The sequence below is a fragment of the Thalassophryne amazonica genome, chromosome 5, assembly GCF_902500255.1.
Source record: "Thalassophryne amazonica chromosome 5, fThaAma1.1, whole genome shotgun sequence".
Classification (NCBI taxonomy): Eukaryota; Metazoa; Chordata; class Actinopteri; order Batrachoidiformes; family Batrachoididae; genus Thalassophryne; species Thalassophryne amazonica.
The window spans coordinates 65,941,366-65,966,821 of NC_047107.1; the positions used below are offsets into that span (position 1 = coordinate 65,941,366).

The following is a 25,456-nucleotide window of genomic DNA, read 5'->3' on the forward strand; positions in this document are numbered from 1 at the left end:
TTTTGTGAATGGATGTTCCATGCCTGCAGGTTGGGAATGCTGATTAGTAATCAAGCCAGGAAGTGTTTGCTGTTTGTACACCTTTAAGTGTCTCTCTCTGTGTTGTAGAGTGTGGACTCACATAATGGTTCCTTCTTTCACAGACTCGGTTTGTTGCGGCCACCTGGGGGGTGTCCGGCGGGGGTCCTTGGGTCCGAACAGCTTCTGGCTCCGGACCGTTAGCGCTGCTGGGAGCGCACCACGCCAGACCGCACTTTCTGTTATTTTGTATCACTGTTATGTATTAAATTCAGTTAGCCTTTGTACCGTGCTCTGCTTATTTCATACTGGGTCCTTCAAACCGCTGGTCTGGTTCTCCGAGCTGCCGTCCGACACATACAGTAGTCTCTGGCCAAACATCACGGACCCAGCGGTAGCAAGAGACGGTAACGCGCCGGGAAGGCGGCAGCAGACGTTCAGAAGTTATCCGGATAGTTGCGGGTGCTCTCCGCCCGGATGGTGCGCGTTGGAGAACCCATTACCAAATACTGATTTTGAGCGCTCTTGCAGCCGTGTTTTCCTGTGTGTGCCTTATCCGTGGGTCGTGGTGAGTGTGACTGGCGACGGCTTCGCGTTCACGCTCCGAACCGGATAAGAGGTTTAAACGGGAGCTGCAAGAGTGTGTCTGTAATGGGTGCACCGCGCACGGCGGAGCTCTGTGGCACGGGTCGCTGTGCTTCCCCGTGTGACAGTTGTAGCCCCGTTTCCCCGGATGAAGATAACTACTGCGTCTGTTGTGTCAGCTCCGGTGTTATTTAGTTGAATCACATTTTTGGTTGTGTGTTGCTCACAGCTGCGCACAGAAAAGCAGCTTGTTTGTTTTCTCTGTCACCAAAGGGGGTTTTTGATTTTTAGCACTCTGGCTCCCTCTGTTGGTGACGTGAGTCACATTACCGTCAAGCTCTTAAGTTGGAACAGGTGTGTTCATTTGTTTGAGCTTGACGGTATAAATCACTTGGTTGTTTGGTGTTAGTTCATTTTGTGTGGGTTGTTTTTGAGTTGTGTTTTTGTGTGGGATTTTATTTTTTGTTTTTCACATTTAGTGTCTGGGGTTCGTGACCCTGCAGTTCTGCCAAAAAACAAACAAACAAAAAAAAAAAAAAGGGACCCGAGCACCTTATGTCAGTCTGTTAGTCTTTCCTTTTTGTTTTGTTTTTTTCAGGTTTCGCCTCCCAGGGTTTGATGGGACGGTCCCCTGGGGGGTCATGGGGGGGGGGTATTTGGGTTGTTGTTTTTTCTTTCTTTTTTTTTGTTTTTTGTTATTGCACCTCTCTTCTCCTCTAACTCCAGCCGTGTGAGCCGTAGTGTAGGCGTGCTGGAGTGGTGCAGGTTAGGTTGTGCTGGCGTTTCCCAGGTAACCTCTGCACCCGGGAGGGGAGGGGGGGGTTTGGGTATTTTCTTTTTGTTCCCTCTCTTCTCCTCTGCTTCCAGCCGTGTGAGCCGTAGTTGTCGGCGGTGCTGGAGTGGTGCAGTGTGGTTATGCTGGGCGTTCCCAGGTAACCTCTGCACCTGGGGGGGGGGGGGGTGTTTTCCCCCCAGTTTCCGCCCTCAGGGTTGACTGTGGTGTCCTCTGGGGGGGGAAAAGGGCTGTGGGTCCATCTTAGCCATAGGCGGGCAGGGGGCTGGGTACGTTGGTCGTGAGGGGAGGCGTCTCCTGGGGTTGATGAGTGGTCCTCTGGGAGGCGCTGGGAGTCCCCGTGGGTGACGTTGGATCCCAGAGGGCCCTCGGCTGTGGTTATTACTCCTGGCGCTGGCGGGAAGTCCTCTGGGGGGGGTTGGTCCCTGCATGTCGTTTGGGGTGGGGGGGGGGGGTGTTTAGCGCTTTTATTGTAAGCTTAAGTTTGGGGTTTTTCTTTTCTCCTCATCCGGGGTTTGATGGATGGTCCCCCTGGGGAGGGGGGGGTGGTTTGGTTGTTTGTGTTTGCCTTTTTGTTTGTGACTAATGACCGCACATGGTTGGATAAAGGCTGACCGCACAGGTTTAAGAAACTCCTGGCCACACCTGTGCTAAGTGACGGACAGAAACAAAGCAAGGATGCAGCCAGAGAGGGAGGCATGCAAACCATTCTGTGGGAAGACGAAATGCAGATGCGGTTTTCCAGCCTATGGTCCCTGGAGGGGGGTGTTTCTCCTGGGCCAGGTTTGTGTGGTCGCCGGGAGGCTTCCGTGAGGGTGGGGTACTGTTGTATGGCTGGGGGGCCTGGCTGCTTTTTGTTTCTGTCTTTGTTTTTCCTTCCAGGTGGCTTGCATTTGGGACTGAGTGGCTGTGTTGCTGAGGTTATCAGGACCTCCCCCTGATCACCTGCGGCTCGTCAGGACTCACAGCTGAGGTGCATCTATATGGATTGGAACATGGTGGCATTTAAGACTGGAGTATTACAGTGTGTATTTGCCAGAGACTCGACCTTGTGACCAGACGGGTGAGATCGTCGTCTCGGGGGAGCCATCTCATCATCAGTGGATGCAGAGAACGTTCCAGGGTTTGGATTGCACGGTCTGTGAAGAGGAGGGGGGTGAGGTCTCACGCTCGTCCAGCACACTTCCTGAGGTACGTTAGATTTTGTGACTAACATTTATACAGTCAGTAAATGTGGTGTCCCTCACACCTTTATTATATTGAGCTGTATGTTAGTCATGTATCGGCTTCCACTGCAGTGGAGTTTTGTGAACTGGATGTTCCATGCCTGCAGGTTGGGAAGCTGATTAGTAATCAAGCCAGGAAGTGTTTGCTGTTTGTACACCTTTAAGTGTTCTCTCTGTGTGTAGAGTGTGGACTCACATAATGGTTCCCTTCTTTCACAGACTCGGTTTGTTGCGGCCACCTGGGGGGTTGTCGGCGGGGTCCTTGGGTCCGAACAGCTTCTGGCTCCGGACTGTTAGCGCTGCTGGGAGCGCACCAACGCCAGACCGCACTTTCTGTTATTTTTGTATCACTGTTATGTATTAAATTCAGTTAGCCTTTGTACCGTGCTCTGCTTATTTCATACTGGGTCCTTCAAACGCTGGTCGGTTCTCCGAGCTGCGTTCCGACACATAACAGGGACAATTGCATCTGGTTTTTGGTTCTTGGTCCCGGGGCGATACGTGATCTGGAAGTCCAAAGCGCCCGAAGAACAGAGACCAGCCGGGCTTGCCTGGGGTTCAGCCGCTTGGCGGTCCGGATGTACTCCAGGTTCCGATGGTCCGTGAAAGGCAACGATGCCCCCTCCAGCAGGTGTCTCCACTCTTCAAGAGCCTCCTTCACCGCAAGAAGTTCCCGATTGCCGACGTCATAGTTCCGTTCAGCGGGGCAACCTCCGGAATAAAAGGCACAAGGATGGAGAACTTTATCAGCCTCCACGCTCTGGGACAGCACGGCTCCTATCCCTGAGTCAGAGGCGTCCACTTCTACTATGTACTGGTGATCAGGATCAGGCTGCACCAGAACTGGTGCAGTCGAGAACCGGCGTTTCAACTCCTGGAACGCGGCTTCGCACCGATCCGACCAGGCGAAGGGGACCTTGGTGGAGGTCAGGGCAGTCAGGGGGCCAACTACCTGACTGTAACCTTTAATGAACCTCCTGTAGAAATTTGCAAAGCCTAGGAACTGCTGTAGTTTCCTGCGGTTTGTTGGTTGGGGCCAATCTCTCACCGCCGCAACCTTAGCCAGATCAGGGGCGACGGAGTTGGAGGAGATGATAAACCCCAGGAAGGACAAAGAAGTGCGGTGGAACTCGCACTTCTCCCTTCACAAACAGCCGGTTCTCCAACAACCGCTGTAGGACCTGACGTACATGCTGGACATGGGTCTCAGGGTCCGGGAAAAAGATGAGTATATCGTCCAGATATACGAAGACGAACCGATGCAGGAAGTCCCGCAAGACGTCATTTACCAAAGCTTGGAACGTCGCGGGGCGTTAGTGAGGCCGAACGGCATGACCAGGTACTCAAAATGACCTAACGGGTGTTGAATGCCGTCTTCCATTCGTCTCCCTTCCGGATCCGAACCAGGTGGTACGCATTTCTAAGATCCAATTTAGTGAAAATTTGGGCTCCATGCAGGGGCGTGAACACTGAATCCAACAGAGGTAACGGGTACCGGTTGCGAACCGTGATCTCGTTCAGCCCTCTGTAATCAATGCATGGACGAAGTCCGCCGTCTTTTTTACCCACAAAAAAGAAACCAGCACCCATCGGGGAGGTGGAGTTCCGGATCAGCCCGGCAGCTAAGGAGTCCCGGATGTAGGTCTCCATTGATTCGCGTTCCGGACGTGAGAGGTTGTACAACCTACTGGACGGGTACTCAGCGCCCGGGACCATATCGATGGCACAATCATACGGTCGGTGCGGGGGAAGAGTGAGCGCCAGATCTTTGCTGAAAACGTCCGCAAGATCATGGTACCATCAATTGCTGATATCTATATACATAAAGGGCTACGTCTGTCTGTCTGTCCAGGATAAACTCCCAAACTATAACATGTAACCCTAAAAACTATATATATTCTGATTATGGAGGGATGGATGAGATTTATTGTCATTGACATTACAAGTGCAACAACGAGATTACGTCCACACTCAAATTGACACAGACAAGACACAGCAAGGCAGAACGGTGGCTTAGTGGTTAGCACTGTTGCCTCACAGCGAGAAGGTCATGGGTTCAATTCCCGTGGCCTTTCTGTGTGGAGTTTGCATGTTCTCCCAGTGTTTGTATGGGTTTCCTCAGGGTGCGCCGGTTTTCTCCCACATCTAAAGACATGCGGTTTAGGTGGATTGGAATCTTTACAATTGTCCTTAGGTGCGTGTGTTTGTTTGTCTGTTTGTGGCCCTGCGACAGACTGGCGTCCTGTCCTGGGTGTACCCCACCTCACGCCCTATGACTGCTGGGATAGGCTCCAGCCCCCCATGACCCTTAATTGGACTAAATGGTAGAAGATGAATGAATGAATGAAGATACAGCAATTAATCCACAATTATTACTCATTTACCATAATAATGGCACACATCAGAATTAAGACAACACATATACATTGACATTGTTTATGTGCACTAAACTTGAAACAGTCCGTTTTCCGAATTGAGACGAATTGAGTGTGTGGTAGCCGCAGCAACAGGAATCGCGCCACCGCCAGCTTGGGGGGAACGGGGACCTGCCGCAGCTAAAACTGCGCAGCCCCGGAGGGGAAACAAATCATGACATGGGGAACAAACTGGTACCATTTTTTTTAAAGTTTAACTGAAAATTACCCCCAAAATAGCCATTTATGTAAGACCATACAGTGTTGTACCATGTGCTTTTCATGCTGCCACTTCTGTCTTTCTGTCTGTCCGGGATAAATTCCCAAATGATAATATGTAGCCCTAAAAACTATATATATTCTGAATCCTCATGACATGGGGAACAAACTGGTAAAATTTTTTAAAAAAGTTGAACTGAAAATTACCCCAAAATAGCCAGCTGTGGGTATGACCAGGCAGATTAAAATTTCCAGCCCTGTATTGGCCATCTCTGTTTATTAATCTCTTCCTTCAGCTACTTTATGTTCTCAGCTGTTAAGCACCTGACTGTCCTGTACAACCCAGTTTGCCTTCCTGTCTGAATACATTCATTTTATGTTTGTAAAATTGCAATGTAAAAACAGTGAAATACGCCACTACCTCAATTTTGATTCACTGATATTTACATTTACTGTTACCTACCTTTTGTTTGTAATTTTGTTATAAATTTGATTGCAAAACAAAGTGTGCATGAAGGACTTCAAATGTGTTTGTCTTTTAACCAAGTATTTCCACTTAGTTTGGGGAGTCCACCTCTTATAGTTCTGCTGGACAAACTTTAGCCAATTAGCTATTATACAACCCCTGGCAAAAATTATGGAATCACCGGCCTCAGAGGATGTTCATTCAGTAATTTTGTAGAAAAAAAGCAGATCACAGATGACACAAAACTAAAGTCATTTCAAATGGCAACTTTCTGGCTTTAAGAAACACTATAAGAAATCAAGAAAAAAAGATTGTGGCAGTCAGTAACGGTTACTTTTTTAGACCAAGCAGAGGAAAAAAAAATGGAATCACTCAATTCTGAGGAAAAAATATGGAATCACCCTGTAAATTTTCATCCCCAAAACTAACACCTGCATCAAATCAGATCTGCTCGTAGACACTGACCCTATGCCATGACATTGACCCTATGTGTCTTTTTGCAAGGAATGTTTTTGCAGTTTTTGCTCTACGGCAAGATGCATTCATCTTGAAAAATGATTTCATCATCCCCAAACATCCTTTCAATTGTCCAAAATATCAACATAAACTTGTGCATTTATTGATGATGTAATGACAGCCATCTCCCCAGTGCCTTTACCTGACATGCAGCCCCATATCATCAATGACTGTGGAAATTTACATGTTCTCTTCAGGCAGTCATCTTTATAAATCTCATTGGAAAGGCACCAAACAAAAGTTCCAGCATCATCACCTTGCCCATGCAGATTCGAGATTCATCACTTGAATATGACTTTTCATCCAGTCATCCACAGTCCACAATTGCTTTTCCTTAGCCATTGTAACCTTGTTTTTTTCTGTTTAGGTGTTAATGATGCCTTTCGGTTTTAGCTTTTCTGTATGTAAATCCCATTTCCTTTAGGCGGTTTCTTACAGTTCGGTCACAGACGTTGGCTCCAGTTTCCTCCCATTCATTCCTCATTTGTTTTGTTGTACTTTTTTCGATTTTTGAGACATATTGCTTTAAGTTTTCTGTCTTGACGCTTTGATGTCTTCCTTGGTCTACCAGTGATGTTTGCCTTAACAACCTTCCCATGTTGTTGTATTTGGTCCAGAGTTTAGACACAGCTGACTGTGAACTGTGATAATCCTCTCCTTTGTTTCAGTTGACATCTCTCGTGTTGGAGCCATGATTCATGCAGTCCACTTGGTGCAACATCTCTCCAAGGTGTGTTCACTCCTTTTTAGATGCAGACTAACGAGCAGATCTGATATGATGCAGGTGTTAATTTGGGGGATGAAAATTTACAGGGTGATTCCATATTTTTTCCTCAGAATTGAGTGATTCCATATTTTTTTCCTCTGCTTGGTCTAAAAAAGTAACTGTTACTGACTGCCACAATCTTTTTTTCTTGATTTCTTATAGTGTTCTTAAGCCAGAAAGTTGCCATTTGAAATGACTTTAGTTTTGTGTCATGTCTGTGATCTGCTTTTTTCTAACAAAATTAAACAACTGAATGAACATCCTCCGAGGCCGGTGATTCCATAATTTTTGCCAGGGGTTGTATTTATAAGATATCAGCATTACAAAAACAGATGTTGGGCAATTGTTTTGATTAAAATGACTGGCATTTGGGTTATGTCTAAAACAGGTTAACCCGGGCAGCACCGGGTACCCCAGCTAGTAGCTACATAAGCAATAGATTACTTTGGGAAACCTTTGTCAAGCACTACAATATGGAGTTACTTTCACAAATGGCACTTAAAACTTTATTTGTGCAAAAAAGAAGCCTGATGTCCACTTTTCTAGGCTCGGAGGCATCCGGGTTGGACCATCATACAGTGGAAACAAGTATTGTGATCAGAAAGAAATGAACACCATATGCTCCAGACCAAAAATGAAAAGCAACCATCCAGACTGTTAAAACCAACAAGTCCAAAAGTTAAGGTCTGTCATGGTACGGGGTTTTGTCAGCGCCCTTGGCAAAGGTAGTTTACACTTCTGTGATAGCAACATAAATACAGTAAAGTACACTGAGATTTTACAGCAACAGAATATTATGCTGCCTCCAAGACAAAATCCTGTCTAGGGACATCCATGCATGTTTCTACAAGACATGCAAAGGCCACATTCTGCGCCTATTACAGATACAGATTTATTACATGTAAATGCATGGCTGCAGAATAACAGTGTATGGATACTGGACTGTCCTCCCTGCAATTCTGACCTGTCCCTAATAGAGAATTTGAGGACAATTTGGAAATAAAAAAAAATATAACAATGACACGTATGTACTGTTGTACAGCTTAAGATGTGGTTGCAGGAAGAATGGGACAAAATAACACCAGAAACAGTTCATCGTTTGGTATCTTCAATGCCAAAATGTCGTTTAAGTGTTGTGCAAAGGAATAGCAATACTACAAACAGGTACATACAACTTTTTTGGAACATGTTTGCAGGCCTTCAATGGATTATATGCGCAAAAGCTCGCTCCTGGTACAGTGCGTCCTAAACAAGAAGTACCAATTTTCAAATCCACAATAAAACAATAAATGTTCAAATGTCAAACACTTCCTGGATTGACAGAAGAGATCCCATGGAATCTCACGGGAACTCAGTGGCAAGCTCACACTCAAACAGGAAGTGCCAATTTATCAGTCACAGTGAAACAGAAAATGTTCAAATGCACTTCCTGGATTGACAGAAGAGATCCCATGGAATCTCACGGGAACTCAGTGGCAAGCTTCTCTCAAAAATTCTTGAAAGGGTAGTTGTAAAACAGCTAACTGATCATCTGCAGAGGAATGGTCTAGTTGAAGAGTTTCAGTCAGGTTTTAGAATTCATCATAGTACAGAAACAGCATTAGTGAAGGTTACAAATGATCTTCTTATGGCCTCAGACAGTGGACTCATCTCTGTGCTTGTTCTGTTAGACCTCAGTGCTGCTTTTGATACTGTTGACCATAAAATTTAGTACAGAGATTAGAGCATGCCATAGGTATTAAAGGCACTGCGCTGCGGTGGTTTGAATCATATTTATCTAATAGATTACAATTTGTTCATGTAAATGCGGAATCTTCTTCACAGACTAAGGTTAATTATGGAGTTCCACAAGGTTCTGTGCTAGGACCAATTTTATTCACTTTATACATGCTTCCCTTAGGCAGTATTATTAGACGGTATTGCTTAAATTTCATTGTTACGCAGATGATACCCAGCTTTATCTATCCATGAAGCCAGAGGACACACACCAATTAGCTAAACTGCAGGATTGTCTTACAGACATAAAGACATGGATGACCTCTAATTTCCTGCTTTTAAACTCAGATAAAACTGAAGTTATTGTACTTGGCCCCACAAATCTTAGAAACATGGTGTCTAACCAGATCCTTACTCTGGATGGCATTACCCTGACCTCTAGTAATACTGTGAGAAATCTTGGAGTCATTTTTGATCAGGATATGTCATTCAAAGCGCATATTAAACAAATATGTAGGACTGCTTTTTTGCATTTACGCAATATCTCTAAAATTAGAAAGGTCTTGTCTCAGAGTGATGATGAAAAACTAATCATGCATTTATTTCCTCTAGGCTGGACTATTGTAATTCATTATTATCAGGTTGTCCTAAAAGTTCCCTGAAAAGCCTTCAGTTAATTCAAAATGCTGCAGCTAGAGTACTAACGGGGACTAGAAGGAGAGAGCATATCTCACCCATATTGCCCTCTCTTCATTGGCTTCCTGTTAATTCTAGAATAGAATTTAAAATTCTTCTTCTTACTTATAAGGTTTTGAATAATCAGGTCCCATCTTATCTTAGGGACCTCATAGTACCATATCACCCCAATAGAGCACTTCGCTCTCAGACTGCAGGCTTACTTGTAGTTCCTAGTGTTTGTAAGAGTAGAATGGGAGGCAGAGCCTTCAGCTTTCAGGCTCCTCTCCTGTGGAACCAGCTCCCAATTCAGATCAGGGAGACAGACACCCTCTCTACTTTTAAGATTAGGCTTAAAACTTTCCTTTTTTGCTAAAGCTTATAGTTAGGGCTGGATCAGGTGACCCTGAACCATCCCTTAGTTATGCTGCTATAGACCTAGACTGCTGGGGGGTTCCCATGATGCACTGAGTGTTTCTTTCTCTTTTTGCTCTGTATGCACCATTCTGCATTTAATAATTAGTGATTGATCTCTGCTCCCCTCCACAGCATGTCTTTTTCCTGATTCTCTCCCTCAGCCCCAACCAGTCCCAGCAGAAGACTGCCCCTCCCTGAGCCTGGTTCTGCTGGAGGTTTCTTCCTGTTAAAAGGGAGTTTTTCCTTCCCACTGTCGCCAAGTGCTTGCTCACAGGGGGTCGTTTTGACCGTTGGGGTTTTTACGTAATTATTGTATGGCCTTGCCTTGCAATGTGAGGTGCCTTGGGGCAACTGTTTGTTGTGATTTGGCGCTATATAAATAAAAATAAAATTGAAGCTTACACTCAAACAGGAAGTGCCACATTTTTAGTCACAGTGAAACAGGACATGTCAAATGTTGAACACTTCCTGGCATGGGTGGCGCTAGAGCAGAGGCCGAGGTTTTACTGGACTCCCCTGAAATCTGATTGGACACAGATGATTGACATGTCACAGCACTACACGTCTGATTGAAAGAGCTGCATTTTGAAATTAGTGAGTCACATTGACTGCTAGGTTCTTCCTGTCCAGTAGTTTGTGCTGTGTACCACAAAAAGTTCTAATCCACCTTAGTAGAAGAAGAAAAATGTTTGCTTCAGATTTGAACTGGACATGTTATTTGAACTATGGACTTCTAATCACACCAAACGTATATTGGTGTTGAGTAAACGACCATATTTTATGTCAGAAATTAGGTCCATGTTTTTAAAAGCAGCATTTCTCCTTTAATTCAGGTTGCCTTACATACACATGTTTAAGCTAACAGACAGCAGCTTGTTCATGTTCTGTTGGCTTATTAGTGCAGCAGATAACTGAAACAATCCTTCAAATGGTGATACAAGCATCAAATTCAACATAAATACAGCTGGAGCAAAATCAATGGAGCAACTTTAACTTTTGACCCCTGTACAAACTGAAGCTGACCTTTGTCACCATTCTTACTGCTTTTACCTCATAACGCCATAACATTCAGTCACAGATTGTCTAAACTGTACCTTTTTGTAATCCTTATCATCAGGCAAATAATGTGGTGTAGTTTTCTATATGATTAGAGGACCTTTGAATTTTGACCCCTGCGTATTTTTTCAATTGACCCCTACCTGGCCGCCTATTGAAAATTCAAGTGGCCAATCAGTTTTTTAAAGAGTTAATGTCTATGGATTATTTGTGCCAAATTTGATGCTTGTATCAGCATTTGCTGGATTCCACTCTAAATATTCTATTATCTGCTGCACTATATATGAGATGTAAGATGCTGCTCCTCATTGTTTCTCAGTTAACCTAAAAAGTATCGGAACACTTGGTATTTCACACATTTTAATTTGCTTATTCCATTTCAAATACATTTTTTTGCTAAAATTGTAAAGAAAGAAAGAAAGACAACTAAAAAAAGATAACTATTCTTTATTTTTTGTATTTTGTTGGGAAGGTGTCGTAGCACGGACCCACAACAGGGGGCGCAAATGAACGGACAATGAGTAAGCCAAAAAGGTAACAATTTAATGTTGTGATAATACACAACGAAACGTACTGTAATCTGCACAGTCAATTTAACACCAGGTGACGTGTGGGCAGGCTCAAAGATAGAAGACCCCCGACGAGAGAGAAGCCGCGTCCCACACGGCTTCCACCACCAACGCTCTGAAGAAAACCGGAGCCGCCAAGTCCCGAGTCCCCAGGTGGCCTCTGTCTTCGGCTGTCGACCCTGGTACTGCTGGCAGAAAGCAGAAATATGATGAGTGAGTGTGAGTCCGCACACTCAGTAAATCCACAGTCAGAGAGGGAGGAAGCACCTCCACCTCCAATCACACACTCGTGCAGCTCCTGTTTGAGCACTTATCTGGGTGGGAGGTGTTGCGAAGCCGTCGCTGAACACCTCAAACGCCACCTCCACAGACGAGTCTCACCGACAGGAAAACGGCTGCAAAGAAGAGTTTAGTCAGATACACAGTCTTAAGTTCACAGAGAAATTACCTTGGTAATGGTAGTCGATTTCTCGGCGGGGAGGTGGAGTTGCAGTCCGGCTTTTATGGTGGTGATGATGAAAGGAGTGACAGCTGGTGCAGAGGATGAGTGACAGCTGTCACTTCTTCTGGGTCTGGCGCCCTCTCGTGCTTGGAGCCCGCACTCCAAGCAGGGCGCCCTCTGGTGGTGGTGGGCCAGCAGTACCTCCTCTTCAGCGGCCCACACAACAGGACCCCCCCCTCAACGGGCGCCTCCTGGCGCCCGACCAGGCTTGTCCGGGTGTCTTGCGTAGAACTCGGCCAGGAGGGCCGGGTCCAGGATGAAGCTCCTCTTCACCCAGGAGCGTTCTTCAGGTCCATACCCCTCCCAGTCCACCAGGTATTGGAACCCCCGGCCCTTACGACGGACGTCCAGGAGCCTGCGGACCGTCCAAGCAGGCTCCCCGTCGATGAGCTGGGCAGGAGGCGGCGTAGGTCCAGGTGCACAGAGGGGCGAGGTGCGGTATGGCTTGATGCGGGACACGTGGAATACAGGGTGGATCCGCAGTGAAGCCGGGAGTCGGAGCTTCACTGCGGCCGGGTTGATGATCTTGAGGATTTGAAATGGTCCAATGTATCTGTCCTTTAACTTAGGGGAGTCCACACAAAGGGGAATGTCCTTTGTTGAAAGCCACACATCCTGCCCGGGCCGGTACGTGGGGGCCGGGGAACGCCGGTGGTCCGCATGGGTCTTAGCCCTCGTCCGGGCCTGTAATAGGGCAGAGCGGGCGGTCCGCCACACCCGGCGGCACCTCCTGAGGTGGGCCTGGACCGAGGGCACACCGACCGCTCCCTCCACCAGCGGGAACAATGGGGGCTGGTACCCCAAACATGCCTCAAAAGGGGAGAGGCCGGTAGCAGACAAAACTTGGCTGTTGTGGGCATACTCGATCCAGGCCAGATGGTGACTCCAGGCCGCCGGATGCGCGGAGGTGACACACCGAAGGGCCTGCTCCAACTCCTGGTTGGCCCGCTCTGTCTGGCCGTTGGTCTGGGGGTGGTACCCGGACGAGAGATTCACGGTGGCCCCCAGCTCCTTGCAGAAACTCTTCCACACCTGTGAAGAGAACTGGGGACCACGATCTGATACAACGTCCGATGGTATCCCATGCAGCCGCATGACGTGGTGGACCAGGAGGTCTGCCGTCTCCTGGGCCGTCGGGAGCTTCGGGAGGGCCACGAAGTGGGCCGCCTTGGAGAACCGGTCCACTATCGTGAGAATCACGGTGTTGCCCTGGGACGGCGGGAGGCCCGTGATGAAATCCAGGCCGATGTGAGACCAGGGGCGATGAGGCACTGGCAGGGGTTGGAGGAGGCCCGTCGTCCTCCGATGGTCTGCCTTGCCCCTGGCGCAGATGGTACAGGCCTGGACGCAGTCCCGGACGTCGGTTTCCAGGGACGCCCACCAGAAGCGCTGCTGGACTACTGCCACGGTCCTACGCACTCCGGGATGACAGGACAGCTTGGACCCATGACAGAAGTCCAATACGGCAGCTCTAGCCTCTGGTGGGACGTACAGTCTGTTCTTGGGGCCAGTCCCCGGGTCCGGGCTCCTTGTCAGGGCCTCCCGGACGGTCTTCTCCACGTCCCAGGTGAGGGTGGCCACGACAGTGGACTCGGGGATGATGGTCTCGGTGGGGTTCGACAGCCCCGCTTTGGCTTCTTCTTCGTGCACCCGGGACTGTTGTATGGCTGGGGGGCCTGGCTGCCTTTTTGTTTCTGTCTTTTGTTTTTCCTTCCAGGTGGCTTGCATTTGGGACTGAGTGGCTGTGTTGCTGAGGTTATCAGGACCTCACCCTGATCACCTGTGGCTCGTCAGGACTCACAGCTGAGGTGCATCTATATGGATTGGAACATGGTGGCATTTAAGACTGGAGTATACAGTGTGTATTTGCCAGAGACTCGACCTTGTGACCAGACGGGTGAGATCGTCGTCTCGGGAGCCATCTCATCATCAGTGGATGCAGAGAACGTCCAGGGTTTGATGCACGGTCTGTGAAAGAGGAGGGGGTGAGGTCTCACGCTCGTCAGCACACTTCCTGAGGTACGTTAGATTTTGTGACTAACATTTATACAGTCAGTAAATGTGGTGTCCCTCACACCTTTATTATATTGAGCTGTATGTTAGTCATGTATCGGCTTCCACTGCAGTGGAGTTTTGTGAACTGGATGTTCCATGCCTGCAGGTTGGGAAGCTGATTAGTAATCAAGCCAGGAAGTGTTTGCTGTTTGTACACCTTTAAGTGTTCTCTCTGTGTGTAGAGTGTGGACTCACATAATGGTTCCTTCTTTCACAGACTCGGTTTGTTGCGGCCACCTGGGGGGTGTCGGCGGGGTCCTTGGGTCCGAACAGCTTCTGGCTCCGGACCGTTAGCGCTGCTGGGAGCGCACCACGCCAGACCGCACTTTCTGTTATTTTTGTATCACTGTTATGTATTAAATTCAGTTAGCCTTTGTACCGTGCTCTGCTTATTTCATACTGGGTCCTTCAAACGCTGGTCGGTTCTCCGAGCTGCGTCCGACACATAACAGTAGTCTCTGGCCAAACATCACGGACCCAGCGGTAGCAGAGACGGTAACGCGCCGGGAAGGCGGCAGCAGACGTTCAGAAGTTATCCGGATCAGTTGCGGGTGCTCTCCGCCCGGATGGTGCGCGTTGGAGAACCCATTACCAAATACTGATTTGAGCGCTCTTGCAGCCGTGTTCCTGTGTGTGCCTTATCCGTGGGTCGTGGTGGAGTGTGACTGGCGACGGCTTCGCGTCACGCTCCGACCGGATAAGAGGTTTAAACGGGAGCTGCAAGAGTGTGTCTGTAATGGGTGCACGCGCACGGCGGAGCTCTGTGGCACGGGTCGCTGTGCTTCCCGTGTGACAGTTGTAGCCCCGTTTCCCCGGATGAAGATAACTACTGCGTCTGTTGTGTCAGCTCCGGTGTTATTTAGTTGAATCACATTTTTGGTTGTGTGTTGCTCACAGCTGCGCACAGAAAAGCAGCTTGTTTGTTTTCTCTGTCACCAAAGGGGGTTTTTATTTTTAGCACTCTGGCTCCCTCTGTTGGTGACTGAGTCACATTACCGTCAAGCTCTTAAGTTGGAACAGGTGTGTTCCATTTGTTTGAGCTTGACGGTATAAATCACTTGTTTGTTTTGTGTTAGTTCATTTTGTGTGGGTGTTTTTTGAGTTGGTTTTTGTGTGGGATTTTATTTTTTGTTTTTCACTATTTAGTGTCTGGGGTCGTGACCCTGCAGTTCTGCCAAAAAACAAACAAACAAAAAAAAAAAAAAAAGGGACCCGAGCAACCTTATGTCAGTCTGTTAGTCTTTCTTTTTGTTTTGTTTTTTTCAGTTTCGCCTCCCAGGGTTTGATGGGACGGTCCCCTGGGGGGTCATGGGGGGGGGGTATTTGGGTTGTTGTTTTTTCTTTCTTTTTTTTTGTTTTTTGTTATGCCCTCTCTTCTCCTCTAACTCCAGCCGTGTGAGCCGTAGTGTCGGCGTTGCTGGAGTGGTGCAGTTAGGTTGTGCTGGGCGTTTCCCAGGTAACCTCTGCACCCGGGAGGGGAGGGGGGGGTTTGGGGTATTTTCTTTTTGTTCCCTCTCTTCTCCTCTGGCTCCAGCCGTGTGAGCCGTAGTGTCGGCGTTGCTGGAGTGGTGCAGTGTGGTTATGCTGGGCGTTTCCCAGGTAACCTCTGCACCTGGGGGGGGGGGGGGTGTTTTCCCCCCAGTTTCCGCCCTCAGGGTTTGACTGTGGTGTCCTCTGGGGGGGAAAAGGGCTGTGGGTCCATCTAGCCATAGGCGGCCGGGGCTGGGTACGTTGGTCGTGAGGGGAGGCGTCTCCTGGGGTTGATGAGTGGTCCTCTGGGAGGCGCTGGGAGTCCCCGTGGGTGACGTTGGATCCCAGAGGGACCTCGGCTGTGGTTATTACTCCTGGAGCTGGCGGGAAGTCCTCTGGGGGGTGTTGGTCCCTGCATGTCGTTTGGGGGTGGGGGGGGGGGTGTTTTAGCGCTTTTATTTGTAAGCTTAAGTTTGGGGTTTTTCTTTTCTCCTCATCCCGGGGTTTGATGGGATGGTCCCCTGGGGAGGGGGGGGTGGTTTGGTTGTTTGTGTTTGCCTTTTTTGTTTTGTGACTAATGACCGCACATGGTTGGATAAAGGCTGACCGCACAGGTTTAAGAACTCCTGGCCACACCTGTGCTAAGTGACGGACAGAAACAAAGGCAAGGATGCAGCCAGAGGAGAGGACATCAACCATTCTGTGGGAAGACGAATGCAGATGCGGTTTCCAGCCATGGTCCCTGGAGGGGGGTGTTTCTCCTGGGCCAGGTTTGTGTGGTCGCCGGGAGGCTTCCCGTGAGGGTGGGGTACTGTTGTATGGCTGGGGGGCCTGGCTGCCTTTTTGTTTCTGTCTTTTGTTTTTCCTTCCAGGTGGCTTGCATTTGGGACTGAGTGGCTGTGTTGCTGAGGTTATCAGGACCTCACCCTGATCACCTGCGGCTCTTCAGGACTCACAGCTGAGGTGCATCTATATGGATTGGAATATGGTGGCATTTAAGACTGGAGTATACAGTGTGTATTTGCCAGAGACTCGACCTTGTGACCAGACGGGTGAGATCGTCGTCTCGGGAGCCATCTCATCATCAGTGGATGCAGAGAACGTCCAGGGTTTGATGCACGGTCTGTGAAAGAGGAGGGGGTGAGGTCTCACGCTCGTCAGCACACTTCCTGAGGTACGTTAGATTTTGTGACTAACATTTATACAGTCAGTAAATGTGGTGTCCCTCACACCTTTATTATATTGAGCTGTATGTTAGTCATGTATCGGCTTCCACTGCAGTGGAGTTTTGTGAACTGGATGTTCCATGCCTGCAGGTTGGGAAGCTGATTAGTAATCAAGCCAGGAAGTGTTTGCTGTTTGTACACCTTTAAGTGTTCTCTCTGTGTGTAGAGTGTGGACTCACATAATGGTTCCTTCTTTCACAGACTCGGTTTGTTGCGGCCACCTGGGGGGTGTCGGCGGGGTCCTTGGGTCCGAACAGCTTCTGGCTCCGGACTGTTAGCGCTGCTGGGAGCGCACCACGCCAGACCGCACTTTCTGTTATTTTTGTATCACTGTTATGTATTAAATTCAGTTAGCCTTTGTACCGTGCTCTGCTTATTTCATACTGGGTCCTTCAAACGCTGGTCGGTTCTCCGAGCTGCGTCCGACACATAACAGGGACAATGCATCTGGTTTTTGGTTCTTGGTCCCGGGGCGATACGTGATCTGGAAGTCAAAGCGCCCGAAGAACAGAGACCAGCGGGCTTGCCTGGGGTTCAGCCGCTTGGCGGTCCGGATGTACTCCAGGTTCCGATGGTCCGTGAAAGGCAACGATGCCCCCTCCAGCAGGTGTCTCCACTCTTCAAGAGCCTCCTTCACCGCAAGAAGTTCCCGATTGCCGACGTCATAGTTCCGTTCAGCGGGGGTCAACCTCCGGGAATAAAAGGCACAAGGATGGAGAACTTTATCAGCCTCCACGCTCTGGGACAGCACGGCTCCTATCCCTGAGTCAGAGGCGTCCACTTCTACTATGTACTGGTGATCAGGATCAGGCTGCACCAGAACTGGTGCAGTCGAGAACCGGCGTTTCAACTCCTGGAACGCGGCTTCGCACCGATCCGACCAGGCGAAGGGGACCTTGGTGGAGGTCAGGGCAGTCAGGGGGCCAACTACCTGACTGTAACCTTTAATGAACCTCCTGTAGAAATTTGCAAAGCCTAGGAACTGCTGTAGTTTCCTGCGGTTTGTTGGTTGGGGCCAATCTCTCACCGCCGCAACCTTAGCCAGATCAGGGGCGACGGAGTTGGAGGAGATGATAAACCCCAGGAAGGACAAAGAAGTGCGGTGGAACTCGCACTTCTCGCCCTTCACAAACAGCCGGTTCTCCAACAACCGCTGTAGGACCTGACGTACATGCTGGACATGGGTCTCAGGGTCCGGGAAAAAGATGAGTATATCGTCCAGATATACGAAGACGAACCGATGCAGGAAGTCCCGCAAGACGTCATTTACCAAAGCTTGGAACGTCGCGGGGGCGTTAGTGAGGCCGAACGGCATGACCAGGTACTCAAAATGACCTAACGGGGTGTTGAATGCCGTCTTCCATTCGTCTCCCTTCCGGATCCGAACCAGGTGGTACGCATTTCTAAGATCCAATTTAGTGAAAATTTGGGCTCCATGCAGGGGCGTGAACACTGAATCCAACAGAGGTAACGGGTACCGGTTGCGAACCGTGATCTCGTTCAGCCCTCTGTAATCAATGCATGGACGAAGTCCGCCGTCTTTTTTACCCACAAAAAAGAAACCAGCACCCATCGGGGAGGTGGAGTTCCGGATCAGCCCGGCAGCTAAGGAGTCCCGGATGTAGGTCTCCATTGATTCGCGTTCCGGACGTGAGAGGTTGTACAACCTACTGGACGGGTACTCAGCGCCCGGGACCATATCGATGGCACAATCATACGGTCGGTGCGGGGGAAGAGTGAGCGCCAGATCTTTGCTGAAAACGTCCGCAAGATCATGGTACTCCTTTGGCACCGCCGATAGATTGGGGGGGGACTTTGACCTCCTCATTAGCCGTAGTGCCGGGAGGGACTGAGGATCCTAAACACTCCCGGTGGCAGGTTTCGCTCCACTGCGTGACAACACCGGACGGCCAATCTATCCGGGGATTGTGCTTCACCATCCATGGAAAGCCCAAAATCACTCGGGAGGTAGATGGTGTTACATGGAACACCATCTCCTCCCTGTGATTCCCAGACACAACCAAAGTCACTGGTTGTGTCTGATGTGTGATTAATGGAAGCAGGGTGCCATCTAGTGCTCGCACCTGCAATGGTGCCGGCAGAGCCACCAGAGGGAGCCCTACTTCCTTTACCCATCTGCTGTCCAGCAGATTCCCTTCAGACCCCGTGTCTACCAGTGCTGGGGCGTGAAGGGTTAAATCCCCACAAAGGATTGTTACTGGGATTCGTGCAGATTTGCGGGGTTTCCCAGCGTGCGTGTTATGGCCCACCCTTAGCCCAGTTTCTAAGGACGGGCGTTGTAGTTTGACCGTTTCGGGCAGTCCTTCTGCATGTGCTCGCAGCCTCCTTTGTCTGATATTTGATTTTAATTTGGCCCTGCTCGTGTCCATAGCCTCCTCAGCAGGGGGAGCTGTAGCCACACGGAGCTCTCTGGCAGTGAAGCGTGGGGACGACGTCACCTTGTCGGAACCGGAAGGGGGAGGGACGGCTCGTGCCCGGTCACGCCCCCCGGCCTGCTCCCGACGATGCTCGTTTAAACGGTTGTCTAAGCGTATAACCAAATCGATCAGCCCGTCAAAATCCCGCGGTTCCTCCTTAGCCAGTAGGTGCTCCTTAAGGACCGGGGACAGTCCATTTACAAAGGCGGCGCGGAGCGCAACGTTATTCCAGCCGGACCTCGCTGCCGCGATGCGGAAGTCGAGTGCATACTCGGCTGCGCTACGGCGCCCCTGTCTCATCGACAGCAGCACGTTCGAAGCGGTCTCGCCTCTGTTGGGATGATCAAACACTTGTTTGAACTCCCGTACAAACCCAGTATAAGACGTTAGGAGCCGTGAATTCTGCTCCCAAAGCGCCGTAGCCCATGCGCGTGCCTCTCCTCGAAGCAAATTAATAACATAAGCCACCCGGCTAGCGTCTGATGCGTACATGACAGGGCGCTATGAAAAGACGAGCGAACACTGCATGAGGAAGTCCGCGCACGTCTCGACACAGCCCCCGTACGGTTCCGGAGGGCTTATGTATGCTTCAGGGGACGGTGGGGGGGTTCGTTGAACGACCAGTGGTATGTCTGATACAGGCCCAGGACCAGCCAGAGGAGTGGCTGCAGCAGCGCCCTGATCGCGCGCTTCCACCCTGGCGGTGAGAGCCTCCACCCTCCGATTAAGGAGGACACTCTGCTCGGTCACTAAATCTAACCGAGCCGTGAAGGCGGTTGAGATCTGCTGCAGCTCACTCAACACGCCTCCCGCTGACGCCTGCGCTCCTGGCTCTTCCATTGGCCGTTCAAGCTCGGGTTGACGCCCCTCGGAATCCATGACGATGGCCGAGAAATCCTGTTGGGAAGGTGTCGTAGCACGGACCCACAACAGGGGGCGCAAATGAACGGACAATGAATAAGCCAAAAAGGTAACAATTTAATGTTGTGATAATACACAACGAAACGTACTGTAATCTGCACAGTCAATTTAACACCAGGTGACGTGTGGGCAGGCTCGAAGATAGAAGACCCCCGACGAGAGAGAAGCCGCGTCCCACACGGCTTCCACCACCAACGGTCTGAAGAACACCGGAGCCGCCAAGTCCCAAGTCCCCAGGTGGCCTCTGTCTTCGGCTGTCGACCCTGGTACTGCTGGCAGAAAGCAGAAATATGATGAGTGAGTGTGAGTCCGCACACTCAGTAAATCCACAGTCAGAGAGGGAGGAAGCACCTCCACCTCCAATCACACACTCGTGCAGCTCCTGTTTGAGCACTTATCTGGGTGGGAGGTGTTGCGAAGCCGTCGCTGAACACCTCAAACGCCACCTCCACAGACGAGTCTCACCGACAGGAAAATGGCTGCAAAGAAGAGTTTAGTCAGATACACAGTCTTAAGTTACCTTGGTAATGGTAGTCGATTTCTCGGCGGGGAGGTTGAGTTGCAGTCCGGCTTTTATGGTGGTGATGATGAACGAGTGACAGCTGGTGCAGAGGATGAGTGACAGCTGTCACTTCTTCTGGGTCTGGCGCCCTCTCATGCTTGGAGCCCGCACTCCAAGCAGGGCGCCCTCTGGTGGTGGTGGGCCAGCAGTACCTCCTCTTCAGCGGCCCACACAACATATTTCTTGTATTTCTTGTATTTAAAATGGCATAAACAAGTTAAAATGGGTGAAATTCCAAGTGTTCCAATACTTTTGGAGGGCACAGTATCCTAACCTTATGATGAGTGCAAAATGAGTGTGGTATTATTCCTGTTTTGTTTAAAAATGTTTAATTTTCACTGTTGCTGCACGTTGTGTCAAATCATAGTCATATCATATATCATATTGATATGACAATATTCAGTAAGGTATATCTTCTATTATACATTCCAAATCTAAGGTGGAACTCTACTAGTGTTTACTAAGGTACACATAAATATCTTTAAAACAAATGAAAAAAATATAGTAGAGACACTTAGGTGCCTGGTCTTGAGAACCAGGGATGGTAGGTTGAAAAGCTTTTTTATCCCATGGGAACTCTCCCTACCCACCTAAGCAGCTCAAGAATATGGACAGCATGTGACAGTGACATTTACATGACAATTTATATAACAATATTAAGATACGATAATTTGGCCATGTTGTACAGCCCGACTGTCAACTAGCTGAAAACTTTGAATATTAATTTACATCTACATTAAAAAATGCTTAAAGTGGCAGGGGGTTAAGAGGGCTGTAATTAGAGGGGTCAGCTGAAAAGCAAAAAAGAAAAATGCTTAAAAAGGTGGGGGGTATGGGAGGCAAAGCCCCTCCAGAAGATGAAAGGCAAAATACGGAAAATGCGAGAAAGTGGCGAGGAGCTTTGCCAGGCATGTGAGAGGCAAATAAAGAAAAATGCTTAAAAAGGTGAAAAGGTGTGTGTGTGTGTGGGGGGGGGGGGGGGGGGGGGGGTTGTAAATGTTAGTTAGGCCTTACGCATTCAGGTGGTTTGTTATTGTCTGCTGTCCACATTCCCTTACTTTTATTACTGCTGTAGTATTTCTACCCCTGTAGGGATTATAGACTTCAGCTCCTCATAAGACTCTATTAATAGCGTTTTTCTTTTTCTGCTTGGACACATCTTTTTAAAAATCAGAATTACTTAAGCCAGGTTTACCCTCGTCACATTGATCATCCTGGTTTAGCCAGGATGGAATTAATGGAATTCCACTTTTGTAAAAAATATAATAATAAATAAATAAATAATAAATAAATAAAACCTTTGGTAACTACTAAGGTCACTGGTACTTGTTAAAAAACAACAAAACAGGAATATTTTCCTCTATCGAATTACAGATGTGCAAGACAAATGCTGAGGTGATGGCTGACCTGGCTCACGTCTGGTCAGAGGACTGTAGAAAACTGAGCACAGAAGCTTTCTCTCAAGATGTGGAGGACTGGTGATTCTGTGGCGAGGACATGGGCGAGAGAGTATGTAACTCTAGTGTCCTCTTATCATGTTACCATATCAAGTATGGAGAACATTTATATGCAAAGTGCACTTCTGGACATTGTAAATACCACCCTCTGCTGGTCCAAAACGTCCACTGCACGTGTATTTGAACAGTCTTCTTTTTAAATAAAGTTGCTTTAATTGAAGCTACAAATGGTCTCCCTAGCAACCGTGTGTTGAGCTCAGGTCGTGCTGGTACACATCGTGAGGTAGGTCTGGTTTCCCTTTATTAACCTCTTTGGTGTTCTATCATCTATCATGTGATGGAGATGATGTTCCCTATTATGGAAAACTGAGTAGCTCGCAATGGCTAGCAGTGCTGAGGCGAGGAACACCGCTAACTTTACAGTTTATGCGGACACATCGTACTTCAAAGTGCTTCTGTGGAATTCTGAAGCGTTGCGGGCTCAAATTAACTTGGAACCGGATACCCACAGCAGTCTGCGTAAACCAGCGGTAGAGTCTGTGCGACACGAGGCAGTTTCAAAATAAGAACATCGCGTTCGACACGGTGTTTACAGCTGAGTTTCGAAACATCAACGAGTTGGTCAACATTCATTTGATGTTATTACAGCTGCAGTACGCTGTTCGGACAGTAGGCCGCGCTGTGTGCACACAGACCACAGACTGGACACCAATCACGAATGATATCCCGAGAAGACAACGATACGCCCAGAAAATGTTGTTATTCAGATTATCTATTTTCAATTTATCTTCATTTATATAGCGCCAAATCACAACAGAGTTGCCTCAAAGCGCTTCACATAGGTAAGGTCTAACCTTACCAACACCCAGAGCAACAGTGGTAAGGAAAAACTCCCTCTAAAGAAGAAACCTCAAGCAGACGAGACTCAAAGGGGTGACCCTCTGCTTGGGCCATGCTACAAACATAAATTACAGAACAATTCACAGACAGATACATAAAGTATAGGTCCTTTTTATTTTTTTCAAAAACTATATGGATTTCATTCATATGTTTTTACGTCAGACATGCATGAACCCTCGTGCGCATGCGTGAGTTTTTCCACGCCTGTCGGTGGCGTCATTCGCCTGTGAGCACTCCTTGTGGGAGGAGTCGTCCAGCCCCTCGTCGGAATTCCTTTGTCTGAGAAGTTGCTGAGAGACTGGCGCTTTGTTTGATCAAAATTTTTTCTAAACCTGTGAGACACATCGAAGTGGACATGGTTCGAAAAATTAAGCTGGTTTTCAGTGAAAATTTTAACGGCTGATGAGAGATTTTGAGGTGACACTGTCGCTTTAAGGACTTCCCACGGTGCAAGACGTCGCGCTGCGCTCTCAGGCGGCGTCATCAGCCTGTTTCAAGCTGAAAACCTCCACATTTCAGGCTCTATTGATCCAGGACGTCGTGAGAGAACAGAGAAGTTTCAGAAGAAGTCGGTTTCAGCATTTTATCCGGATATTCCACTGTTAGAGATTTTTTTAATGAAAGACGTGCGGACGGGTCCGCGCGTCGGGACGCAGCCGGCGCGGAGCGGCGGCACAGGAAAAACACCTCCGTGTTGATAACCATTTGTAAAATCCAGGCGGCTTTTGATGGCTTTCAGTGGAGTGAGCATATGAGAAATTGTTTAACAGCTGGACATGTTCCAACTTGTCCTTAAGGCTTCCAACAGAGGTGTTTTTCCTGTGGCGGAAATCCATATAGTTTTTGAAAAAAATAAAAAGGACCTATACTTTATGGACAGACCTCGTATACAAGAAATGCTATTGGCGCACAGGACAGGAGGATCGCCAACACGAACACAACTCCCATCTCTGGATGGAGCTGCACCTTAAACAGAGAAAAAACAGAATCAGGCATCAGAAAGACAAAAAATACGAACAGAGAAATACTAAGGTGATCGCCGGCCACTAGCCCTAAACTTCACTAAAAGACCCAGAATTTAGGTAAAGTTGAGGCCGCAGCCCGCTCCAATTACTAATAAATCTATCTTACTATTAGACAAATCGTTCATGTAAATGGGGAATCTTCTTCACAGACTAAAGTTAATTATAGAGTTCCACAAGGTTCTGTGCTAGGACCAATTTTATTCACTTTATACATGCTTCCCTTAGGCAGTATTATTAGACGGTATTGCTTAAATTTTCATTGTTACGCAGATGATACCCAGCTTTATCTATCCATGAAGCCAGAGGACACACACCAATTAGCTAAACTGCAGGATTGTCTTACAGACATAAAGACATGGATGACCTCTAATTTCCTGCTTTTAAACTCAGATAAAACTGAAGTTATTGTACTTGGCCCCACAAATCTTAGAAACATGGTGTCTAACCAGATCCTTACCCAATAGAGCGCTTCGCTCTCAGACTGCAGGCTTACTTGTAGTTCCTAGGGTTTGTAAGAGTAGAATGGGAGGCAGAGCCTTCAGCTTTCAGGCTCCTCTCCTGTGGAACCAGCTCCCAATTCAGATCAGGGAGACAGACACCCTCTCTACTTTTAAGATTAGGCTTAAAACTTTCCTTTTTGCTAAAGCTTATAGTTAGGGCTGGATCAGGTGACCCTGAACCATCCCTTAGTTATGCTGCTATAGACGTAGACTGCTGGGGGGTTCCCATGATGCACTGTTTCTTTCTCTATTTGCTCTGTATGCACCACTCTGCATTTAATCATTAGTGATCGATCTCTGCTCCCCTCCACAGCATGTCTTTTTCCTGGTTCTCTCCCTCAGCCCCAACCAGTCCCAGCAGAAGACTGCCCCTCCCTGAGCCTAGTTCTGCTGGAGGTTTCTTCCTGTTAAAAGGGAGTTTTTCCTTCCCACTGTAGCCAAGTGCTTGCTCACAGGGGGTCGTTTTGACCGTTGGGGTTTTACATAATTATTGTATGGCCTTGCCAAAACAATGTCGGACTCTGTTGTTTTCTCTGGGCCCCTCCCCAATCAGACCGGGAGTGACATGTTTAGCCGCATGTTCTCCTTGAATTGCTGGCTGTCTGAGTGGTGTCCAAAAAATGAGGTGGGCTTCATTGATAATTGGCAAAGCTTCTGGGGAAAACCTGGTCTTGTTAGGAGAGACGGCATCCATCCCACTTTAGAGGGAGCAGCTCTCATTTCTAGAAATCTGGCCAATTTTTTGGGATCCTCCAAACTGTGACTGTCTAGCGTTGGGACCAGGAGGCAGAGCTGTGGTCTTATACACCTCTCTGCAGCTTCTCTCCCCCTGCCATCCCCCTATTACCCCATCCCCGTAGAGACGGTGCCTGCTCCCAGACCACCAATAACTAGCAAAAATCTATTTAAGCATAAAAATTCAAAAAGAAAAAATAATATAGCACCTTCAATTGCACCACAGACT

General features: G+C 48.4%; 1 protein-coding gene across 1 annotated transcript in view; it reads left to right on the top strand.

Annotated features, from left to right (window-relative positions):
- Nucleotides 1–22,292: 22,292 nt before the first annotated feature.
- Nucleotides 22,293–25,456, top strand: part of LOC117510669 (coiled-coil domain-containing protein 112) — a 44,760-nt gene continuing 41,596 nt past the window's right edge. The window contains exon 1 of the mRNA XM_034170473.1: nucleotides 22,293–22,350. The gene's annotated coding sequence lies outside the window, so the exon portion shown is untranslated. The remainder of the gene's footprint in view (nucleotides 22,351–25,456) is intronic.